Consider the following 15,796-nt stretch of genomic DNA (forward strand, 5'->3'; position numbering starts at 1 on the left):
TTTGCAACCCTGGCAATTAAAGGAGCTCTGCAAAAGGAGAGGGAGAGAAGATGGTCCTGGGTCCCTGTGTGCTGTGTGGGCAGGAGAAGCAGCGATGGGAAGCGTGGCCGCAGGGCAGGACAGCTCGGAAGAGGACGTCTGGATTTCCCTTTTGGAAAGGGAGGGTCACGCTGAGCGGGCTTATGCTTCCTCCCTCCTTCCGCACTCCAGGCATGAAACGGAGAGAGCTGCCTCTCGTCTCGTGCTGACCTCGCAGATTTGATTAAAGCAGTAAATACGTATTGCCCTCTCGCTGGAAGCAAGCTAGGAAGATGGTGAACACGTATCCAAGCTTGCTCTGGGGATGTGGACAGCGAAGGCTTTTTACAGGCTTCGGGTGATTTTAGGTGCCTGATTTTAGTTTGGGGTGTCCGACTGAACCGACCTGAGCGAGCCGTACCGCCGCAAGGCACTCTGTCCGCCCCCATCAACACACCGGGTTTGCATCCCGCTTCGATGAACTTCAGCTCGAGGACAGCTTGTCCACAGCTTCGCACCGGGAGCGTGTTATTGCACGGCACCCTCGTGCAACACAGGGTGCGCAGGCGGCCCCCGCGGAGCAGGCGGGAGCGGGACCATCGGCTGCGCTGATGCAAGGTTTTGCTTGGTGGTTTGCTCTCTAAAGCTCACGTGTGGACCAATCTGAAACAGCAAAGCAAATTTTAAAGGCTTTCTCGCAGGCTTCCACGCAGTGAGTAACATCTTCTCCTAAAGGCGGTTTCCCTGATTTCAGGGCAGGACTTTGACAGGAGGAGACCAAGGGGAAATAATTCACTCCAGGCACAAGAAACTTTTTTTGGCAGGAATTTAGAAATATCCAGCAGTGGGTTGAAATTCCTTCCCCGCTCCAGAACACAGCAAAATACTGCAAATATCTCCAAGGAGGGTGAATCTAGTCATTGCATGGCAAGGACTCTCCGTCTGATGGGCGAAGGCTAGTGTGCAGCAGAGTCTATTATTTCTTCATGTGATTAAAATTAATAATTTATACGGGGACGAAGTGACTTCCTTGTAATTTCTTGTGAGCCGCGATTCCTCCTCGGCAGTACCGGGGATGCCGGAGGAGACCCGAGGAAGAAATAATGGGAATGGATGAAGATGCCCCTGTGAAGGGCAGAGTGAGCAGCCCTCGTCCTCCTGCTACGCACGGCGTCTGCTGCCCCGTGAACGTACAAGCTCCGTGCTGGGATCAGACAGTCGCCCCAGCAATAAATATCCCTAGCTAAACCATGCATACCAAATGAAGATATACATTATACCCAGTCCTCAGGAGCTGCGAATATCATCCACTGTTCCCTACTGGGATTGTTCTGTCCTTGTCAGGAGGACCCTGTGGAGTGCCTGAGCTTAGAAAGGAGGACCTCAGGGGATGCATCATTCAAAGGCCGGGAAACAGCAGCTCGCTAGGCTGGGACTGCCCGTGCCACTGATCGGTGTATGTTCTTGGGCATGTCTCTCCACTCCTGCATCTCTTTTTTTCCCTCCAAGACCTGCTTTCTCTATTTATGCACAAGCTGTCAAGGCGAAGACGGTCTCGTTCGTTGTGTCACACCCAGCAGAAGGGGAGCCTGACGCTGTGGAGGCCCCCGGTTCCCGCTCCCCTGCAATCCTTCCTGATGGCAACACACCAACCTGCCAGCAGCAGATAAGCCGAATCCTGCAAAAATGCTGGTTTTGAGCTGTTCGCTTATATACATGTTCACGCTCAATTATTTTCCTCCCTTTGCAAAGGGAACCTGTGTTCACTGATAATGCAGAAATAGTTGGGAGTGGCTGTATTTAGACATCAGAGCCTGTCTGCGAAAAGCATGCCAGCCCTCCAGGTAGAAGAGCAGAGACAACATCACGCAGCGGAGCCAGCCAGTTGCAGATAACTGTTAGCAGAAGCAACAGTTTTGTTAACATCTCACTGGCCCAAATCCGCTCCTCGCTCCCGCCTGGTGCTCCATCTGCCGCAATGGCGGTGGTTTCGCTCCACGTTAACACACTCCCACGAGCAGCTGCTTCGTGGCGGCGCGGCGGCGCGCTGGCGGGAGCGGTGCAAGGCGCTGTGCACGTACGAGCCGGCAGTGGTGCTCCTCGCCCGTGCCACCCCGGCTGGTGGCAAGTCCCCAGGGTGCATTTCCTTTGTCCTTGTCCTCGTTAGTGCCGCTTTGCACAAGTGTTTCCTTTGCACAAGTGTTTCCTTGCTCTCATCATTCTGTCTTTCTGCATCTCTCCCTCTCTTTTCAGCCGTCTGTTGCCCTAATCCCAAATGCCAGAAGGTGTTTGGTGTTGGGTCTCATCCCCCCTCTCTATAAAGATGAAAACTTCCCCCAGCGTCTGGCGTACCCAAGAGTTAGGGCTGGGAAGAGGAATTTGGACTTGAGCATTTCAAATGGTGGTGGATGGGTTTAGCTCCACACTCTTTTGCTTTTTTTTTTTTTTTCCTTTCCAGCGCAATAATCCTGCCTCCATCAGTGGGCTGGATTTTCTGCCTTTTTTCCTTTTCCTCCTCCCACCAGATTTGCTAGCACAGAAGAATTACAGGAACAGAAGGTGAAGCTAGATCTTCCTCCTTTATTTTTATTTTATTTTTTTTGGCATCCATCCCTTGCTCTTTTGCCAAGCCGCTCCAATTCCTTTTCCCCAGTGCCCACGCTGCCTGCCCAGCATGGGGGACACACGGCGCCCATGGAGCACGGTGCCGTGCATGACGGCCATCAGCTCCTCCGCGGCCAGAGGAGGGGGCGGCAGAAATACCAACGCGAAACCCAGGGGAAGCACCTGTGTGGGTTGAATCACCCTCTGATGAGGAGCTGCTGAGTCAGGGGCTGAGCCGTGGCCACCGGCTGTCTCCCAGCAGGTGGGAAAGGCTTGTCATCATGGGTGGAAGGCCATGGTGGAGCTCCAGCCTTGGAGCTCCCCACCTGCGTCCTCATTCCCTTGCCCAGAAGCTATTCAGCATGTTTAACCATCCTTCCCACCTTTCTTCGAAGCCTTCCCCGCTCTACTACATCCCATTTCACCTGCGCAGCGGTCAACATGTAGGTGCACAGGGGATTTATACAGCGACAGCGTGATTTTTTCTGTTTTGCTCTCTGTTCTTCTCTGAGTAATCCCTAACATTCAAAATGCTTTTTTTTTTTTTTCCGAGCTCTGCTGAGCAATGAGCTGATGTTTTCAGAGAACTATCTATTATAACCCTGAGATCTTGTTCCTGAGAGTTAATAGTCAGCTCAGAGCCCATCATTTTACTTCTGAAGTTGGGAATGGTTTCTCCCACGTGCACTGCTATTTATCCACACCGAATTTCTCCTGTCATTTTCTTGGCCAGTCACTCGTCACAAGGTCCTTCTGCAATTCCTCACAGTCAGCCCTTGTCCTTAATATCCTAAATAATTTGGGAGCACCAGTAAAAGCTGTCATTTCACTTTCCACTCCCTTCCTCTCCTGTTCCGGTGAGCCTCCATGTAGGGTCTAGGAGAAATTTTGGGGAAACCCGTGGACCCACGGGAAAACTGTGACCCATGGAAAGGGATGGGAGAGAAAAGCCCCTGCGGCTGCCCATGGTCCCGGTGGGCATCAAGCATCTGGGAGCAGTGGGGACGGGCTCAGGCAATCCAAGCAACAGATATCTGCAGGGACAACTTGTTTTGATACATAGCCGCCAGGATTTATCGGGAAATGGGATTGAAGGGCCTTTAATGACCGTAAGGAGTGAAAACTTCCAGTGGAGGAACGGCCGTGGTTTTCCTGCACGAGCAGATGCTCGGCAGAATCAATACTCTCCAGGGAATTGTTCCAGAAGGTGGATGGAATAAAGTGATTCACAGTATTAAAAAAATAAAACAAAAAGAGAGACATCAGAGCTCCTGGAAGCTGTTCAGTTGGCATCACGAGGTCTGCGAATAACAGACGCCCAAGGGAACTAATGTTTTAAGCCAAAGCAGTTTGGGTAACAGGACAGGCTTTGGGGGAAAAAACCCACAGTGCCAGATTTTGGATTATGCTGCACATCAGTGCTAAAAATGAAGACACACACGTTGCGAATGTACAGCGAAGGAACACATTTTATAAGCATATCCCTAATGTGGCACATGGTCAGCTTGTTCTTATTATTAATAATAACTAACTATATCTTCTCCTTTAGCCCTTCTTCCTGCTTTTCCCCGTTCGACTGTGGGGTTTAACAGGCCAGTGAAAACATGTGATCCAGGTTCTGTTAAACAGCTTAAAAAATTTCCAGGTGAACATATTGGTTATTTTGAGGGTCTGCCTTGAACTCGCGAGGCTTACATTGCAGAGCAGTTGTGTCCAGGCTGGAATGCGATGAACCCATTCCTTTCCTATATTGGCATCCAAAAGGGAGGGCTGGAGAAGCATCTTCCATCCAAGCAGCCGAGGCATCAGCTTTATTTGATCAATAAGGCTGTGTGGCAAGAATGGCAGGATTCAATCTGTCCAGAAGTACTTCTCTTAAAAAACGTCAGATGATGCTTCGAGCCCCTGCAGGGCTGAGAGTGTGTGTTTTCCTTCTGCAAACCAATATCAAACCTCTCTGTTCCTCTTTATCCCCTGTAATAAGTCCAGAGGAATCACTGGGAACCTGGTGATAAGTCACCTTTTCTCTGGGAGAGGAGGAAGAAATGTTCTTCCTCTTCCCCCCCCCCCCCCCAAAATCCAGCCTCTGTGCTCTCCACATTTCTGTCTATGTAAAATGATGAGGGGCACGTCACTGCTCCGACAGCCCACTTCAGCAGGGCCAGCAGCACAACCCTGGACAAAAAACCTGGCAAGTTTTGTACATCTGGCCAACCCTTAGTGTTGTGTCTGCTGGGAGTGAAGCAGTACGAAATGACTGAGACGCGCCAGCGTGTCCCGCCATCCTTTATGACTCTGTTGGTCTCATTCGAGCGCAACATTTTTTCGCGTGGCTAGTAATATCTTCAGTGATCTTCCCATATCTGACCCCAATTCTATCTGAAACTTCTAAAAATTAATTTTATTAAAGATTTTGGGGAGGTTTATCAGGCTAGGAAAACGACTCCATCTATGTCTGAAATTCATGTCCCTGGGGGACCTGGGAGACCACTGCCTGAAATGCAGCTGGTCTGTCACCACCGGGAAAGCCCATGTTAGTCCCATTGCCACCGAGGTGTGCCTTCCCCGAGAACTGCTGTAGCACCATTCCCCAGCGAGATCCAGCGCTGAAGCAGGCTGCTCGTCTTCGCTGACGAGCTGTCCGCAGCCAGGTCTTGGTGCAAACCACTCCTCGGGGGTTCCCAGCATCGTTGCTGCCGCTTGTGTCCTTGGGTTATCGATACAGGCGGTTCTTGTAGCTCGTGTGGTGTTTCTCCTGGAGTTTTCACACACAAACATCTCCCTTCTTCCCACATTCACAGCAGTGAATCTGCTACGGACCTCTGCAGCATCACAGACCCGGTGCTCTGTTAGTGTCAGCCCCGAAGGGCAATAAAAAATCAGGTATCTCTGCGTCTACCCCTTTCCACTTGGAGCCCAGAGATGTGCTGGGTGATCTGCAGACCAAACTGAAGGGGTTTGGTGGTTCTGGTCCCTAAGAGCTGATGCATGAGCCATCAGCTAGTGGGGTGGTCAGAGCGCCCCGAGGAGCCGCCCCGTGGCCGGCCACGGGCAAGGTTTTGCAGGTAGGATGATGTGTTTCTGGGGGGACTGGCTTGGCCACGAGCTGTGGGGTTCCCATGTGATGGGGAGGAAAGGTGCCTGGGGGGAGGTGGAGCAGAGCAACGGCGACAGAGCAGCTCCAAGCTGAGTGTCCACGGTGGATGACAAAACCACCATCAGATTTCAGATTCTGCCCCAAATCTCCAGTTCCTCCATTTTTCAGCACCCTACGGAGGAACCCACCCCATCCACTTAATCAGGTGTCACCTTGGGCCACCTATCTCCGCCAGGCACAGCCAGATGGGGCTGGACACCGCTCTCCAGAAGCACAGCTCCTCCTAACACCGTAGGAAGGCAGCCTGGGCAGCCAGCTCGTCCCCCTCCACGGTACATCCCAGGAGGGAGGTGAGGAGCCGGGCTGGAGCCGGGTGCCAAGTGGGAAGCAGCGCGGAGGGGACGGAAGCACGGCTCACCCCCGTCCCTTGACTCATGGCGGGTCCCCGCGATGCCGTGGGGCTCAGCGTGACAGCTCGGCTGCCTGCGGTCGTCTATAGCAACTGAACCACCTTGGAAGGCTGCGCTGCCTGTGTGGGCTTGAAATTATGCGGTTGTTTTTGTTCCCTCTCAGAAAAAAAAAGACAATCTGATTTGTATGTAACTCTGAAAAAATTCCTTGTTAACCTTTACAGCCATCTGGAGGGAGAGTCACTCCTCGCTGCAGAGCGCACCGCGGCTGTAGGAGGGAGCGATGCTTCTGCCGGCGGATTTTGCAGGAGCTGGCGTGGAGGGAGCTGGAGGCACCGCGCTGGGCGGGAGCCGAGAGCCCCGACTCAGTCCGGGCAGAGCTGGGAGGTGGAGGATGTTGGGGTTCGGAGTGTCCTGGGGTTGTCAGGAGCCAGCTGGTGTGTTGGTCTCCCCCTTTCACTCCCAGCCCTGGGCACAGGGAAACGGGAATAGCTTCTCACTGCTTGTCTTAGGTAGGAACAGAGATGGAAAACCCCTTTCTGAGAAGCCCCGGGCTGACAGCATGCCGGGGGTCTCCATTTACTGTTTGGGTCATGCTGCCCCAACACCACACTCCCTGCGTGCCCCTAGCCCCGCTGAAGACCCGAGCTTTGGGGTTTGCATTTGAGGGTTGAGGGTTCAGGTCTGCTCCGGGTACTCAGAGAGTCTCTCATGTCACGTGGGAAGAGCTGGATCACACCTGAAGGTCCATCTGATCCATCCACGGTCCCCAGGAGCATGATTCAGCTTGCCAAAGACATCTCCCTCCTTAGACTTCTCTGCCTTGGAGCAGTCCCCTGGTAAGTCTGCTTTGAACCCGCAGGGCATTCGTTCGCCTCCAAGTTCTTCTTGCAGAGTCTCATCTCTACTGGCACTGTGTCTGGCAGTCTTTACCTGCCATCCTTGCCATTCTGTTGACTTTCTGGGCTGACAAGACTGGAAAGTTCATCACCTCTCAGCTGCAACTGCAGCATCCAGCCGGGTAATGACTTTCTGCGCAAACCTGGTGCATCCCTTGCTAAGCATGTTTGGTGCTGTTTCCTCCCACGGTCGCTTCAGTACCCGTGTTTTTCCCCCATGTAGGTGACAGCTCTTTAAATCCTTTGTGTGGTTTCCTCCTGGCTGGGCTTGCATCCCAGGTGCAGCGTTGTCCCGGGGACACGGTGCAAACCAGCAGCTCCTAACCATGACGCTACAGCAGAAGTTCCACAGGACCCACCAGTGTCCGGATGCAGACACTTTCTGGGCATTTCTATAGCTCCTAAAGCTTTCTTGGTTATTCACATCCGACCATGTCAGGCAAGAGGAAAAGGCTGCTCCTCCCTGGCGTTTTGGGGTAGTGAGGGGCTGGGAGGGGGGCAGAGGACCCTACGGAGGAATGCTGCCCATGCCATCGCTATGGGGGATTCTCTGGCATGGGGATTTCCAGCAGCTCCTTTGGGATGTATGTGCGTTGGGTTGGATTCATGTCTGCCCAAAGACCTCAAAGCACTTCCCAAAGCAACACAGTCACAATAACCCTTTTTAAAGAAGACCCCTGAGGTGTGGGTCAGTGGGCACACGGACCTCTGATCCTTGGTGTGGTGGCCCTTACCCTCAGGCGGGCTCCCTTACCCCAGTATAGCACCTCATGCTTGGCTGCGTCCCTGCCCGGTCCCCCGGCAGCGCTGCTCAGCAGGGAGGGATGAGCGGAGGGGAGAGGGAACGCTGGGCATCCAGCCGCCTGCTGAAGGCAGCCCCGTGGCAGCCCGGACAATAGGATGAATTACAGTTCCCGCAGATGAGAAAGAGAAGGGGAAGCACTAGCCAAATAAGCACAATGCAACTTTATTTTCTTTCTTTCTCTGCTCCTTTTAAAATTTATAAATATTTTGAAAACTTTCCAAAGGGAGGGAAAAAACAGCAAGTTGCACATCAGTGACTCAATGCAGTGTCACTCTGTTCATTAAGAAAGAAGGAAATCAAGTCATTACTGGAATTAATAAAGCAGAATCTCTTGGTTCACTAGGAGAGGGGGAGGGGGGGTGCACTTTAAACGGGTCGCATATAACACCACCATGGCTGGTTCCTAGCCATGCTGAGCTCTGTCTGAAGGTCTTAATTATAAGCAGCTCAAAAAAAGCCAATGAGAAAAGGAATTTACAACACAAAAGAAATAAATTAGATCTCAGATGCTTCTATACATATTTAATCGTTGGGATGCTGATGAAGAGGAATCTTTAATATTAGCTGCCACGATCCAGCTTTGCTCACGGAGGGCTCTGGGGCGGGCACCGTGCCCGGCCGCCGGCGGATTTGGCTGGTGGAGAGGATGCTGCCGTGCGTGCGGCGGCTCGCGGGCCACGGCCGCCGGCCGGCAGCCAGAGAGCAGAAAAAGCACGACCTTTGGGTCTGGAAACTCGGCTGGAACAAGAGCGGGATCGGGCACCTCCTTGGAGCACTCTCCAAGCACAATGACTTGGCCTTCAGAGATGCCGAAGGTCAGCGAGATGCTCACGAAGTCCAAGAGCATCTAAAGCCATGCAGGCAGGGCACCCGAAAACCCCGGCTGAGGCCTCAGCTGCCACGAAGCACAATGGATGATTGCAACCCTCTTTCATTTTTAAACCAGTCTCACCAAGTCCTCTCTGAACTCATTTAATTCATTTTGCCATCTTAGCTTTGATAACTGCAAAGATTATTCGCCTTTACCCCACGGCAAATTCTGACTCTCCTGAACCTTCTTCTCATTTATTGATCTCCCGCAACCTCCTGGGTAACCATTTCCACTGTATCTTTTTAAGGCTCGGTTTAGATAGTATCTCTCCTTGCTTCTGTTTGTGTTTGCATAACGCGTCCTCATTAATTAGGATGTCTTGTCGGACAGAGTGTAGTCTTCGGGGAGTTCCTCTAGTGATTTGTTTACAGATGTCAGGTTAGCAATAAATTGGGAAAAATAATTGACCTTTGCTGTAAGACTTTGCTAATCCTGTTTCTTCTTAACTGTTTCCAATTTTTAGTGTACTGCAGTGTTTTTCTTAATCAATTGTTCAGACTGTGAGAACATTAAGGGAGATGCGATCAGGAACACGTCGCAGTGATGCAATTTTAATGATTCATTCTCTGTTTCTCATTAATTCATTGCATTTCATGTTTCTTCAAGTGCTGACTTTGGAAGTTTTCAAGACTCTAAATAGGTTTTTTTTAAAGAAACAATTACAGTAGCCTTCTTGGTATGAGTTGTGTTGCTGTAGCAGGCTGTGGGCAGGATCCGCTCCGCAGGCACGAGGCGGGCGCAGAGCAAGGAGCTCATCCCAGCCTCCAGGACCTGACGTTGTGCCGAAACAGATCCCAGCTAATGTGCAAGGAGAACAGTCAGCAGAACATTTCTATTAAAAACTGTTACTTTTAAACAAGTTAATTTCCCCCATGAATCAAGCCACTGTAAAGAGAAATCCCCAGTGGCAGGCTAAGTATAATTGTGATACTCTCGTTAGAAGTGCTTGGACTGAATTTTTATATCTTTTTTTAAACTGAAGAATTCAAACTTTTGGAAATTAAATGACTTGGAAGAGATCCAGCTTTTGTTTTAAAGGAAATTGTTCCGTTGTTATATTGCATTTCAGAAATTATGAAAATATTTCAGATTTTGAAAACAAAACCTGGGGAAACGCAACATTGCATTTCATGAAAAAATGGAAATATTGGGGCTTTTTCATGTCAATTATTTTAAGAGAGCGATAACATCCTTGTTAAACCAGCTGCGCTAGCATCTAATGCTGCTACTAATATGCAACTGCAAGTCCTTACTACTGGTTCTTGACAATTAGCAAAACAACAATTAAGTGTTCTGCAAGGAAATCCTTTCTCCAACTAATCCCCTAATTAGAAATTCAGACATTGACTTAAACTTATCAGATACAGTCAATTCAATGCAAAACTGTCTCTCCTACCAATGGCGATAACCCACAGCCAAGTGGTTTCTGCTGCGGCGTGGGCAGACGTGACGTGAGACCAGCCCCAGGTAACACGCACCCCTAATGTGCCTTTACACAGGCTCTTATGTCACATTAAAAACACTGTTAGACCCATCAGTTTATAAATCACACGTTCATTAGTACAAGCTGTTATCTTGTTTCACACGAAGCTGCCAATTTAAGGCAACACTGCAAATTACGTGTTATCTCCGGGCTGTAATTGCCTTGGGGATGCTCTGCGTTATCATTTCGCGGGGTGGGAGACACCAGCAGCGTCCTCTGCCGGGAGCACCGGCATGAGGAGGTGTGATGAATTTTCCAGTCCCACCGCTCAAATCACCAGCAGTGATTTCGGGCGTCCTGGGTGCAGCTTGTCCAGGAGCAGACAGACAGATGTGCATCTGAATCATTTAGTCTTTTTAGCCCAAGTATGTCCTCCGTGAGAAATATTTAAATGAAAAGCCAAGCCAGTGGAGTAAGACACAGCACCTGCCATTCATCAGGTGGAAGGAGACTCTGGATGTCCAGTTTAGAATTAAAAAGTCATGTTTCTAATTAAAAAAAAAAAGACCCTCCACTCATTTCAGGCAGTCTCTCGCCAAAGGCGCTCTTGTCCCCTTGGGTTTTCAAGCAAGCCTTGGGAAGACGAGTTGGTGGCTGAGCCTTTGTAGCCAGGAGGTAAATCTAGTTTTCTTGCTCTCATTCAGGAGTTTTGGGCTTATGGGGCACAATTTTTGAGCGCCGCTCCCCGGAGCACAGCAGCATCGCCCAGCCAAGGACCAGGCTGACACGTCCAGCGTGCAAAGCCGCTCACTTTGGACTCACTTCCCAAAGCACTTCCTTAACGGTCTGCACCGGACAGCAGTACAGGTCTGTGTGTCTGTTTGCAAACGCCCAGCCCATAGAAAGCCAGTCTCAAGGGGGCTGAGCACCGGATCGCTCCCGTGCCCAGGCAGACGCTGCTCACCATGCCACACCCTGCAAGCAGCAATCCCTCCAGCTATGGCTTTAGTTAGGTACTCAGGGGGAGACGGATGCTAATCAGCTAATCTTGCTTTGCTGGGCCTTCTATTTTATTTTATTTTATTTTATTTTATTTTATTTTATTTTATTTTATTTTATATTTTCCCTTTTCCTTTTTTTTCCCTTTTCCCTTTTCCCTTTCCTCTTTTTGTTTCAGACATGCCTCCATCCCACGTGCCAGGGGCTTTCCATGCAGCATGCACGCAAAGCCGGGGCTCTGACGGCACCTCCGCGGTGGCTGTGCCCCATCCCCGAGGGCATGGCAGCCTCCTGGGAGATGGCACTGCAGCTCTTCCAGCAGTCCTTGTACGCCAGTGATGGTTACGTTACCCTGTCCTGGGAAAACCTTTTGATCTGGGAATGTTTCTTGCCCATTCAGGTCTGCTGTCACCGTGTACATTTGTGATAGCGCTCTCCCCCTCTGTCCAAAATCACTGTGGGGAGGGATAGACAGAGAGACACATCACTGCATACGTACTCAGAGGGACAGATGGCATCATCGTCACAGAGATTTATGCTCCTTAGGACAGAAAAAAAAAGCTAACCATGTTTAAAATGAGGCCATTTCCAGCTGTCAGGATAATGGAGCGTGCCGGGAGGACTGCGAATGCCTCTGCCTTTCTTCAGTTGCTCATGACTGGAGCAAAACTCCTCCTCGCCGGCAAACAGCCTGGAAAGGACCTTCTGCTCCCTCTCCAATTAAAAAGTGTGCTCTCACTCCCATCCAAGGGGGTGAGTTTAATTATAAACTAAAACCAGACCCATCTGGTTGGGTGGGTGGGTTTTTTTTTTTCCCCAAACTAATGGGTTTTGGTCATTTTTCTCTTAATTTTAGGCTCAACGAAATAAAAATTAACTCTGGCATCAGTGAAGCCTACCACAAACTGTCCGTCACCGAGCTGCTTTATTGGCGGTGATGTCTCTTCTGCTTTGGAGGTACACAGCAAAAGAAAAGGGTAATGAAACCCCGGTCCCACGTGTCCATCCCTTTCCCCGGTGTTAATTCTCACCCTTCCAACGCGGTGTCATGGTGCGCCGTCAGGTTCCCACAGGCTTTGCCTGGAGGAGCACAGTGGGAGCCGTCCCCCTTCGGTTTTGGGTTCATTCGGGGTTATTTTTATACATTTCTAGTTCATGCCTGTTTATGGGTTACACTCTCCCCTCTCCCATTGGTCTATGCAATTAGTTGTGCCATGATTATTATGGTTTGTTTGAACTTCTCTCTGTATGAGATGAGTTCTTTAATGGAGGGGAAAATCATGCAATTGCACAAAGCCAAGCAAAACTTAAGCTAAAAGAAGTCGGTAATAATATAACTAAAATAAACGCAAAGCAACAGGGTAGACAAGAGACATCTGACTGCTTTACAGCTCAGACAAGCTGCGCGAGTCATCTGATCCTAGAGAAAGTTGCAGTTATAGCAGAAGTTTCTTAAATAATTTTGGCAAAAATTATTAAAGCTAAAATATGTCCAAAGCCAGACAAGGCCGGAAAACTCCTGAAACCGGTGTGGCTAATTACTGAAGATGTTTGGCAACCCCAAACTGGCTGGGTCACAGGGCTGCACTTCTCGGGCAGGTACAGTGAGATGTTTGCCATCACCACGCAAGAGCAAAAAGCCCCGAATAGGAGCATGGCAGAGAAGCAAAGGGCTTCAGGCCCAAACAATGCAAATAGAAACGAGAATATTTAATGGTAAAAGCCTTTATTCTCAGGGCTGCATCTTCCCCATGTATGCACCAATGCAGCTGAGCTTTCAGGTATACCCAGCTGTTTTCACTGCTTGGCAACTCCTTCATGATCTCCTGTAGGGTTATTCCCACGTGAGGACCTTAGTACCTCCTTGCCAGCCAAAAAAAGAGTTTCCAGGACTGTTGAGGAGGAGGATTTTGACTGAAGAAGGCCATTAAGCACTGCAGGAGGAGGGGTCGCTCCATCCCTCCCTGGCTGCCCAGCAGGATTGACTGCGCTGTTACCTGGTGGAGGACCGCAATCTCTGCATAGATTTAACCGTCTGACAAATGGAGGACCCGAGTTAAGGTATCTGAGTTTAGAGCTTGCTTTATGAGATTGACCATATAATAAATCTAATAGCGCTGAGCTCAGCAGCCTTCCCCAAGCAACTGCAACTAATGACTACCTCCAGAATTGATACAAGTGCAGCACAGTGCGATGTCTGCGAGGCTGTAAAAACAGAAATATGCAGATGTAAAAACTGCAGCGAGCCGGCGGTGGGAGCCAGCCCTTTGCCAAGAACCGTTAGCAGACCGGGGAAAAGTGCCTGAAACTTTGGGGCATGCATGGTCAGACAGAGAGAGAGAGGCAGATGGGCCATCCTGGGCGACAGCCACCTGAAACGTCAGACCTGCATCCCCCCAGCTCCATCGGAGAGGACGGTGTGTGGAACCGGGGCCCTTCCCAGCAGCAGTGACACTGTGACGGTCTCCACGCAGTGTTTAAAACCAGACCACCTCCAGCACTTCGGGCTGCAGCCTCCCCTTAAGATGACCAGAGCCCCCCTCGCTTGGAGGGGGGCTCTTTCTTGTTGGGTTGACATGATGCAGTTACAATGGGTAGGAAAGGACAGAGGAAAGGACAGCCCTGCTGCATTGCCATTGCCTTGGGAAAACAGCCAAGAAACACCAGCCCCAAGGCACAGCTCCTCCAACCCCCTTCGCAAGCCTGTTGCATGGTAAAGGCTGTGTCCCCCATTCAAACAGCTCCGCTGTCCCAAGGACGGACCTGAGGGGACCACAGCATCTGTGCTGGCTCTGCTCCTACACGTCATGGGTGAAAGTCAAGGCTAGGCACATCGTAGCTTGTTCTTTCTGCTTCCTTAGAGCCCAGCAAAGTCTTGGGTTGACTCAGTAGCGTTTGGGGTGGATGTGGGGGACGACAGCTTTGTCCTCGTGACGCCTGTGTTCCACAGCTCCTGCTCCCCAGCCAGCCCCATCTGAGAGATGATCTGAGCTTCACCTGCTTGTGGATCTTCTGCTGACTGGAAATAACTTTGTCTGCTGGTAGTGGTGGCGTTAGGAAATGCACTGAACCCCTCCCATCTCAAAATGCCAACAGGCCTTTGGTGGGATGTGTGTGGGGCTGTTGGGGGGCGGCGAGTCCCGTGAGCAGTGCCCCGTATGCACATGGCAATGGGCACCATCTGCATCCTGTAACTGGCTTTCAGATGTTTTCCTCTTCCCCTGTCACTATTAGCATTTGCAGGATAACAGAATGAGAAAAAAATCGGGGAGATTTCTGCTCTAACCCTGTCTCTGCTGCTGAGCCCGTGCGTGGGTTTGGACACCTCTCTGTCGCTTCGGTTCCCGCAAGCTTGCACTGCTCCCCAGCAACCTGTAACATCTGCGGTTTTGCAGACTAATGACATTGCAGAAGCAATCAAAGACCATGCTCCAGGGCCCAAGTTAATCGCCTCTTCCCCCCTCGAGGAAAGCCTTGCACAGCTGCCACATGCGCCGATGGAGACCTGCACTTCTCAGGAGCCCAAGACCGGACACTCACTTGGTAAACCAGTGCCCTCACCCAGCACGGCAGCGATCTCCCGAGCTGTAACATTACGGTGAGTGAGGCCTGGCCAAAGAAACGGAGAATCCCTAGGGCAGAGACAAATTACGAAAACCCAGCTACCCTCCATCCACAAGCGGAGGGCACGGCAGGGCTCCTCCTGGCTCGGGTACAGCTTCTTCATTAAGGAAAGGCAACTAAAACACACATAGTATCTACCAAGATACTATGATATCTATATTCAAGATCTAACAGGCTTTCCCTTCCTTTTCCAATCTAAATTTGCTCATTTATTCAGCTTCTGAGTGCTGACAATCCCTTGTGCCAGTTACTCCTGTTGGAGGAGAACAAGTCCGTCCAGCACTGCTAGTCCTCGGCCAGAAGCTCTGACCCCGCAGAAATAAGAGAATTTGTGCTTCTTTGATGTGCGCTGTGCCTGGCGGGGAGATACTCTCGCCATCCCTCTGTGTCGTGGGCAGAAATCGTAATTGGACGGTTGGCAGGCAATCATCATGCATTTCATATTTTTAATAAGCACTTGCAAGAGAAATGATCCGTTCATCTTCTCAAGCTTTCCGTGAGGACACATAAAGCTGTAGAAAGCCTGCAAGCCCCTTCAGCCAAATGCCCAAGCACTAACGCTGCACAGAGCAGGCCTCCTTCACCGGTGGGTTGGAGGAACCAAACCAAAACGGCACAGGGATCGGTTCAGTGCAGCATCCAGAAGCAAATACCAGGGTGAGCTCATCAGCTTTTGCCCATGTAAGTGTTACTGAAGGGATGATTTCGGCAACTGTGTCTTAAAAAGCAAGATAACACTGGGTCTGTTTTAAAGAAAAGTCAGCAATAATTGTATTAACAGAATAGGTGCTGGTGATTTCCTAGAAGATGTGAAAATCCCCTGGTTATACTATTTTAGGGTCATGGTATATTGGGTCTTCAGTGTTGAGAGCGTGTAGCTGCAGGGCACGCTCATTTTCTGTGGGCATGATAGGACCACTCCAGGGCTGTTTTGATTTAGCTATCAGAGAAGCACCATGATTTCACAAGGTCCTTGATTACATCCACCTCGAAGCCAAGACTCTTTCCAGCTCCTCGTTCTCATGTGCTTTGCTACCTTTGCAGGG

The sequence above is a fragment of the Pygoscelis adeliae genome, unplaced genomic scaffold, assembly GCF_000699105.1.
Source record: "Pygoscelis adeliae isolate BGI_AS28 unplaced genomic scaffold, ASM69910v1 Scaffold248, whole genome shotgun sequence".
NCBI lineage: Eukaryota > Metazoa > Chordata > Aves > Sphenisciformes > Spheniscidae > Pygoscelis > Pygoscelis adeliae.